Here is a 9490-nt window from a genome sequence, read left to right as displayed (position 1 = left end):
CTCTCTCTCTCTCTCTCTCTCTCTCTCTCACACACACACACACACACACACACACACACACACACACACACACACACACACACACACACACACACACACACACACAGAAACTCCTTTTACACAGGCTTTTCAAGCCGGATTGTTGCGCCTTTATTCCCCCTCGCCGTTCTGTATAAAATGTAGGCTATAGGGAGCCATAGCGTAAAACTACGCCCTCTATTGGTTGGGTTTGCACCTGCCCTATTTTTGTGCGGGGTGACGCACGAGAGACAGCAATTCCTCCATCGGGTTGTTGATCTGCAGTTCTATGTTGCTACCACAAGAGGTAGTGTTTTTTGTGCGTGGCTGTAAGCCAGCGCACCTACCACAAGAGGCAGTGTTTTTTTTGTGCATGGCTGTAAGCCAGCGCACCTAGAATAGCATTTGACTCCACAAAATAGCATAGGACTCCGACCCGGGAGATGGGGGTTCAAGGCTCCGGTGGGGATGACTTTATGGGACTATACCCCAAACCTCCACACCTTTCACTCCAATCTTTTTATCCCTTACCTTTGTCCAGAAACAAAAGTTGAACCAATTGCAGCAAAATACCTAACGTTACAGGAATCATCAGTGTAACTGCTTTAGCCACTGACCGCTACCATTAATGTTACGGAAGCTGCTGCTAGTTGTTGTAAGCTCATGAGCTAACTGGCTATCCCGCTGTTATTGTGCTGGATTAGAACTGGAAGCATTGAAAAAAGACCTATCTTAATTTATCATACATTATTTCATGTCATTTCAATTCACAGCTATTTCAGTGGCGTGGCTAGCTTCCTTAAATTCTCTAGGACGAGAGGAATCCAGTGATGTCCACCTCTTGATATAGATGGAATGCAACAATCTGACCAAATTTTCAGGACAGAACAAGACCGATTTGTTACAGCTCGGGATCCTGCACCTCCACCCTCGACCTCTGTGTGCCCATCCTGGGTTACGCGTGGCTCGGCGCAGACAGCTTTCCAGCGCTCTGTCTCTCCTGAGTTCCCTCCGCGTCTCCTGGAGAACCGCCTCTTCATTAAGGCCGAGAAGTGCACCTTCCACACTCTGTCCGCGGCGTTCCTGTGGTTCATCGTGGAAGATTGATGGATTTGGCCTGACCCAAGAAGATCCAGGCTGTCGTCGAGTGGACTCGGCCTACCACCTGGAAGCAGCTCCTGAGTTTCCTCAGCTTCGCCAACTTCTACCAGTGGTTCATCAAGAACTGTAGCTGGGTGGCGGTGCCTCTCACTGCCCTCACCTCCACTCTGCGTCCCTTCGTCTGGATTCCAGAGGTCAGTGCCACCTTCAACGACCTGAAGTGGCGCTTCACCTCTGCGCCGGTCCTGGTCCACGCCAATCCCACTCTGCCGTTCATCGTGGAGATGGACGCCTCGGATACCGGCATTGGGAGGGTCCTCTTACAACGGTCAGCAGTGGACAAGAAGTTCCATCCCTGTGCCTTCTTCTCCCACCAGTTCACTCTGGCAGAGGAGAACTACAACATCGGCAACAGGGAGCTTCTGGCCGTTGTGGAGGCATTCGATGAGTGGCGGCACTGGCTGGAGGGCGCACAGCATCACATGACGGTGTGGTCAGACCACCGCAACCTCACCTACATCCGGGTGGTGAAGAGGCTGCCTCATCAGGCACCCTGGGCTCTGTACCTACTGGCCTGTTTCAAGAGCACCAAGGCTCACGCACTGTCTCGGCTTCACTCGGCCAAGGAGAGGGATCCTGTCACCCCGGACACCATCCTCCCTGCCTCCCAGGTGATAGGGGTCGTCACCATGAACATCGAGGCAGTGGTCAGAACAGCCCAGCACAGCCAACTGGACCCTGGAACAGGCCCACGGAACCATCTCTTTGTCCTCGGTCCAGTCCTAGGTCCTTCAGTAATGTCAGGCCAGCCGGTTCACCTGCCACCCAGGGCTTCAGCGCATGCTGCCCTTCATCGGGTGGCGGTTCTGGTGGCTCAGAATGGTGGCGGACGTTAGGGAGTTTGTCGCCGCCTGCCTGGTTTGTGCCAGAGGGAAGGCGTCCCACCAGCTGCCGGCTGGTCTCCCGCGTTCCCTTCCTTTCCCCTGTTGCCCTTGGTCACACATAGCTTTGGACTTCGTCACCGGTTTGCCATTGGTCATGGTGGACCGGTTATCATGTGCACCTCGTGGCGTTCCCCAAGCTCAGCAGTCCTCAGAAACTGTTGAGCTGTTGATGCAGCACATTTATCGGCTCCTCTGGCTGCCTACGGACATCGTGAGCGACTGTGGCCTGCTGTTCACATCCCAGGTCTGGAAGGCCCTCTGCAAGGAGCTTGGCGCCACCATCAGCCTCTCCTCCAGTTACCACCCCCAGACCAACGGCCAAGCCGAGAGGATTAACCAGAGCCGGGAGTCTGCCCTTCACTGTGCCTGTGCTCTCCATCCCTCCTCGTGGAGTAAGGAGTTGCCCTGGTTGGAGAACTCCCTCACCTGCTCTGCCACAAGTATGTCGCCGTTTGAGTGCTCTCTGGGGTACCAGCCCCCTCTGTTCTCGTGTGTGGCAGCATTATTAACATCTACAGAGCAGCAGCAGCCCCACAAACTCATCTGATAGTGCTATAGTGCAAACGTTTTGTGTTGGCATTCTAGGATGCCCCTTGCTACAATGTTTCAACACTTTCTGAACGTTGCACGGAATGCACTCTGGAGCTGCGCTTGTTGGTGCTTCTGTCTGAATTGATTTGGGGGGCATATGTTTTTGAGGGATTTTGTCTATGCACCTATGGATCCATTGAGTGTGTTGGCGGCGACAGGCTGTATCTCGAAAGTGCACCGTTTGATGAAACTTTGATATTGGCCGTTGTATATGATTGTAAATAACCTTATAACATGGCTTATAATGCTCAATTCTGAACCTGTCCTTTAATGAGGCAGATATAGTTGTGGTAGGCTATGGATAGTATGCAATGTCTGTGTTCTTCAAATTAATTTAATTTCAAGTTGTATTTTAGGCTACATTATATGATGACTTGAGGATTCCCTTGTTTGATGAAATGCAAAGCAAAAACCTGAGGTATTGTGGGATATTAGCCAGAAGTTGGAGTGGTCTAAGGTCTGGAATAGATGGTAAGCTCAGATAAGTAAGATATGTCGGTCTCTCCACTCCCACCTCTTAGAAATACCCCTATGACTGATGTAAAAACACATAGTAGTTACAACAGGGAGCATGTTGCAGGGGGAGTCTGATTTTGACAGTGTTTGTATCTGTATGTTGAGTAAACTAGTTAAAGGTAGTCAATTTTGTTGTATCTAAGATATCTGCAGATTTTTTTTTTCCATGGACAGATTTAGCTACTTGGTGCTATTTATAATGACTAAAACTGTGCAGGGGTGTTTAGGAATACTCATCTATTTTACAGTTTGTTTTGATTCATGCCTCAAGCCAAGAGATTAGGCTCATGTAATTAAAAGCATAGTTTAATTGTTTTTTCGTCCCTCAGAAGCCTTTGATGTTGGTATGTTCATTGTTAATAGTTTATCTTTAACCCACATTTCTGTTGCCTCAACTCCATCCGTACCCCTTCCCCCCTCTCTCTTATAATCGGTCTAGCTGTGTCCGCTCATCTCTTCCTGAGTCAGACAAATTATTTGAACACTGGTGTGGTGCAATGAAGACGCAGAATGCATTGCCTCCCATCCTACCCCCAAACACACACACCACGCCCCCGCTTGTGTCTTTGTTACTGTATATGGTATTTACCATGCTGCTAGAAGATCACATGATTACACCATGGTAATTTTACAGATGCCTGGTTGTCATGGCAACACAGATATTAATGTGTGAGTGGCTGACAAGGCCCTCTCCAGCCTCTATTGTAGGCCTACATTTAAGTACCTACATGAGAACACTACTGTACAAATTATTGTAACCCTGGGATTTTTTATGATGAATATTATTCAAATACTAATAATAAATTAGTGTAAGCAACATACACATGTAAAGTAGACACAGAAATGCACACACAGACACACAATGTGCTGTCCTTTGTGTGTGTTTATGTATGTGATAGTGTGGGTACTTCCTTGTGTGTCTCATAGTTCTACCCAGAAGCACCTTCTATTATTCCCTCCTCCCCTCCCCCACAACCACCCAATCTGTCACATAGCAAGAAGCCAATCCCCAAGGCTGAGACAGTTGGTATGGAAACGGATCAGCAAAGCTCAATCTCTTCTTTAATGACCCATCACTGTTTCCCTCTGAGGCAACGACAGACATGAATAGCCCAGATCCTTTTGCATTGGTTGAGGATATTAACATTTGAATGGCCATGTTTGAATGGCCATGCTATTCCCCATACTGTAGTGAAATCTTAGGGTGAGAATGAAAAAATGGAAGACTGTCAGAGAGAAAAATTAGGGTAAAATGAAGGTAACACAATTGAAAATAGCATAAGGTGTGCTTATTGCCATTCCTGTGATCAAACTGTGTTGAGATTACTTTCTGCAAACACACCATGGAAATTAAAGCTGCTACGCAGCGATGAGCCGGGGCCAGGCAATTTCAGACAAGTTTAGGAGCAATAAGTGAGAGAATAGGAAGACAACAAGAAAGTTGACATTCCAATGTTAATTTTGCATCGTAAAACATTTGTAAAACATTTTGATGCATTGTAAGCTCAATTTTGGGTAGGGTTGCCAACAGCGATGTCTCAGATTGGTGGAGCTTGCGTTGGATTGTGAGTAGTGTAGTTTTCTCAGTATGAAGTGTTGGTTTCAGAGGACAGAATTAAACATATTTTAAAAAATTCAATTTTTGAGATAAAATTCTGAAAAAAATCACACTACATTGACCATTTCATGTCAATTTTTCCCTGATTTTTCATGAACATTGGACATTTATTGAGCGAGAATTTGTAGTAAATGTACAGTATTGCTAATAGTAAAACATTTTGATGCATCATGCGCTCAGTTTTTGATATTTCAAGAATCTGTCTGGATCGTTTGGTGTGGGCTGTCTGATGATGCAGTGTATGCATTTTGGTTGCAATTGAAAAAAAATGTGGGAGGAGTTAGATTTAGATATGTTCTTTTCCATTGACCATTTGAGGGTATAATTCAGAATACTGTAAAAAATGCATTTTTTGACATACAATTCTGAAAAAAATCATACTACATCTTGGATATGTTGCCAATGTTGTCACTTTTTATGAGGATGATCAGTCATTGATTTGGCAAGAATTTGTGGGAACTGTATACAGAACTGTTAACAGTAAAACATTTTGATGCGCTGTGTCAATTTTTCATATTTCAAAAATCTGTGAGGATTGTTTGGTAAGGACAGTCTATAGATATAGTATATCAATTTTGGTGTCAATTGAACAAAAAATGTGGGAGGAGATAGGTTTGATAGGTTTTCCAGTTTATGAAAAAATCAGAGTGATGGACTTCAAAATTCCTGCAAGGTCAGTGTATGAAAGTTTTGTCTCACTTGGGACTGCATTCACATGGTGGTTTTACAGTGATAGCACCTATGGCTGATTTGTTATGTTTTAAAGTTTTAAACTTTAGACTATTGCTGTAGCGCCACCTTCAGGTTTATTGACCTACAATGCAGGTTGAGGACTTTGGGTATAGGACTGGAGCTATGTGCAAAGTTTGGTGATTTTTTGGTCCACGGGAAGTCAGACTTCAGTGGAAGATGGAGAATAATAATAATAATAGTAATAATAATAATAATAATAATAATAATAATAATAATAATAATAATAAAGGCAAATACAATAGGGTTCCGGCAGCTACGCTGCCTGGCCCCTAATAAACATTGATAGCCTACTGCATGCAACCCATGTAAAATTGCTATGGATTAAGATTTCTATTAAACATACTCATTACATTTACATTAGGTGTGCGTGTGCATGTGTTTATGTATTACTAGATATTTCTATACAGCCTGTATGTATGTATACGTATGTATGTACTCATAGACATATATTTATTCATACTGGATGTATTTTTTATTCTATTTTATACTGTACACATGCTGTACATATGGATGTATATAGTCCCTGTTCTTCCCCTTTTTTATGCTACTCATTATCTAGTGTCTTTTCCTATCTATCTATCTATCTATCTGTCTGTCTGTCTGTCTGTCTGTCTGTCTGTCTATCTATCTATTACATTATACTCTAAGGGTTAGAACCATAACTGGTGTGGAAATATGACTATATGACTAGATTTAATTTATGATACCGTGGTTATCACAAATGAAGTAATATGTATTTAACAGCCACCATGCACCACCCTGTTCTGAACAGGGAAACGGATAACCTTTATCAATAGTCTAATTTACCAGTCTCTGTCTGAAGGAGGTCATGACTCAATCAAGGGACCTAAAGATCATGTGATGATGCTATCAACGATGTGATCAAAGTTTAATAATATTATTTTCTTTGTAGACATTTTGCTAACTGTAACACAACTTATATGGTCTACAGACTTTAATATGAATGTGTCTCCTTCTACGTTGGTCGCACAAAGTGAAGAATGAAAGACAGATTGGCGGAACACAAGTATGCAATCAGAACCAAGAATCCCAACTACCCGATGGCAGAGCATTATAGGATAGAAGTACACACCAACCCTGACAGGTTGAGAATCATGACGAGAGGTAATTCTCAAGGATCAATGCAAATGTATTTTCCGACTCCACATTCCCAATTCTAAAATAAATGAAAATTGTGGAACAAATATTTTTATAAATATATTTTACAACTCCACATTCCATCTCTAGCCTACTAGACCTCCCTCCCTGCTCTGCTGCAATGCAACTGTGGGCGGGTAACTATAAAAAAAAAACTAAAAAAAACTTCTTCTCACTCCACTTTCTCTCAGCCACTGGAACGTGGCCATCGGTGCGTGCTCTCGCAGTAGTCAGTAAACAAATGCCTTTTTGTTAGTAATTTTGATTGAAACTTATTGAAAGAAAAGGAAAGTGTGCCCATAAAAGATTTAAAAACGTAATCAGATTATGTTTCCCGCCTCAAGTGAAGTAATTTATCCCTAGTAGCTAACGTTAGCTAGCTTGCTAACAAAGTTGCTTAGCTTGCTCTAGTTTGCCTGCTAGTTAATGTTACATAATGTAACTTAAATTGGTCAGGTGTTCCTTTATATTAGCTATATTACTGTGAAGTTAGGTTAGCTAAAGTATATTGTTTCATTAACTGGTGTCATGTTTGTGTGGGAGCCAGGTCAGAGTATGATGGCAGAAAGAATGAAAAGGAAACAGCCACAGGACATCAGAATTTTTATTCAACTTGTGCTCTTAGAATTGTACTCATACTAGCATTTCTGGCTCTGTAAAAACATGATCAGTTAGTTTAACCAAGCTCAGTTAGGGGCTCATATTCTGATAACCATCCATATCTACCAATGTATACAGTAGTCCCATATACTGGGAGAAAGGGAAGATGATGAGGAGAATTGGGAATCTGTGAGAGGCGAGAGATTAGAACGTGAGTGGACATAACATGCCTGAGACCCTGAAACTAGAAGTAGCATTAACTAACAGTGAAGCAGCGAAAGGAGGGTGATGGCTGGCTCCATGTATTATTGGTTGTTTAAGAGAAATAAACAGTAAAGGTAGGCTAAGCATATGATTCTCTGTGTAGTGCTTTTTGAATGACTTGGTGATGGTGATGAGCCTCTATGAAATCGTGAAATATGCTGCCAATCTCAAGCGCTCTGTGGGCATCATTTGCACGCGTGTCCCCCCCAAACTTGTCATCAGATCTGCACCCATGCCTGTCTGCCACACCTCAAGATCAACTACCCTCTTGAGTCCGGGGTTATGTGTAATGTTTACACACACACACGCACACACACACACACCTTCATGCCAACAGGCAATCATCAATTTGGCTGTAGTAAGAAGTGTTTCAGTAGTGAGTGTGAGAGTGTCTCAATACAAGTCCTACACGGCACCTCATAAGTTAAAGTCAGGTGCCGTGAACCCCATTAGTTCACCACCCAGGTTCACTACGCTAGTCAATGTGAGATGGAAAAAGAGCTATATAGCCTACTGTTAACCCACCGTGCTGTTGTTATAGGGTCTGTTGATATTCTTGATACACTTTTGGCGAGCATCTTGGACCAATCTATGTAAACTGGGTGGCACATAAAGGCTTTCGCATTCCGTTTTCTTCCAAAGTTGAAGTTTGCCTCTACTGTTGGCGCAGCTGAGAACTGCACAGGTTCTTCACGACCTCCTAGACATCATTGTCAAATGTAACGTTACTTTGAAAGTTAAAAAGAAACACTAGAAAATTGTACACTTCTTGGGCAGCTTTCATTCTAACGCGCGCGTATTTTAGGGAGACGCCACTGCAATGTGTATCGCAGTAATGACCATAGACGACCTGTTTACTTCCGGTGTTACACCGTTTTCTGCGACCATCGTATTTTGTGACCCTCCGATGTTTCTTATCGAGAAATGTCAGTAAATCTAATAAAATCTAATAAATGTGGACATAATCCGCAGCATACAGAATCTAGCTATCTGCTTTGGGCAGTTTGGAGTCGATTATAATGATGTCGTTATAAGCACGGAGAATAACCCCCATTCAGCTGGGACTTCGAAGGCTCAGGAGCGAATTAGCCTACATTATGTGACTACGCTGTAGGTTGCAACATTAAATAGTAAAAGACTAATTAAATGTGTTATGATGATTCGCCATTATCTCACCTTTACGTGGACAACAATGTTCCTGTCTAGTCTACCATGCAACGGCGACCTTACAAAATACGGTGGGAGCAGAAAACGTTGTAACCCCTGTTGTTACACACGGCACTTCCCCGGATTCGTGTATTACTTGATTGATGGATAAAGCAACCAATAGACACAGAGATAATGCAGGTCTGGCGGTAGTAAATGTAGAGCTGATTTGCAACCCGCTGTAGCAACAGCGGAGAAGAAGGAAAATGTCGCTGGTTTCGCCACAGACTGTTCTAGGATCAGTGTCCTTTTAGGCGAAAAGAGACAGCAAAGCGGTGAGTAGGTAGCCGTCACTAGCCTTCTTGCATTGGTTTGAAGGTTAGTGGTGAAATACGGAACAACTCGTCCTGAGTCCATGCATTTATCTAGCTCGGTCCTACACCGAATTCAATAACCCCACGGCCTAGTAGCCATTTTCAAGTCAAGTGTTCTTTAGCCTATAGGCCGTTTTCATAAAGCACATAAATGCAAGTGTGTCAGAAAATCAATTATAAAACGGTAACGTAATCTCAATGCGTTGAAAAATATAATTTGACTGGTTACAAAACGAGTATGTGTGCTCTTAAATTTAGCTTTTGGGGAGAATGTACCCAGCCCTTAACCATTGACTGCCGCGGGTACTTGTGACGTCATCGAGGGTTCGGAAGAGCCCTTTTCATTATCAGCCAATTCGATGTAGCCTATACACCCTCTGTAGGGTGGGATTTGCTCTAGATAATTT

This window comes from Borostomias antarcticus, assembly GCF_949987555.1.
Source record: "Borostomias antarcticus genome assembly, chromosome: 22".
Lineage (NCBI taxonomy): Eukaryota > Metazoa > Chordata > Actinopteri > Stomiiformes > Stomiidae > Borostomias > Borostomias antarcticus.
The sequence above is the reverse complement of the archived record's forward strand: the minus strand, read 5'-3'. Positions refer to the sequence as shown.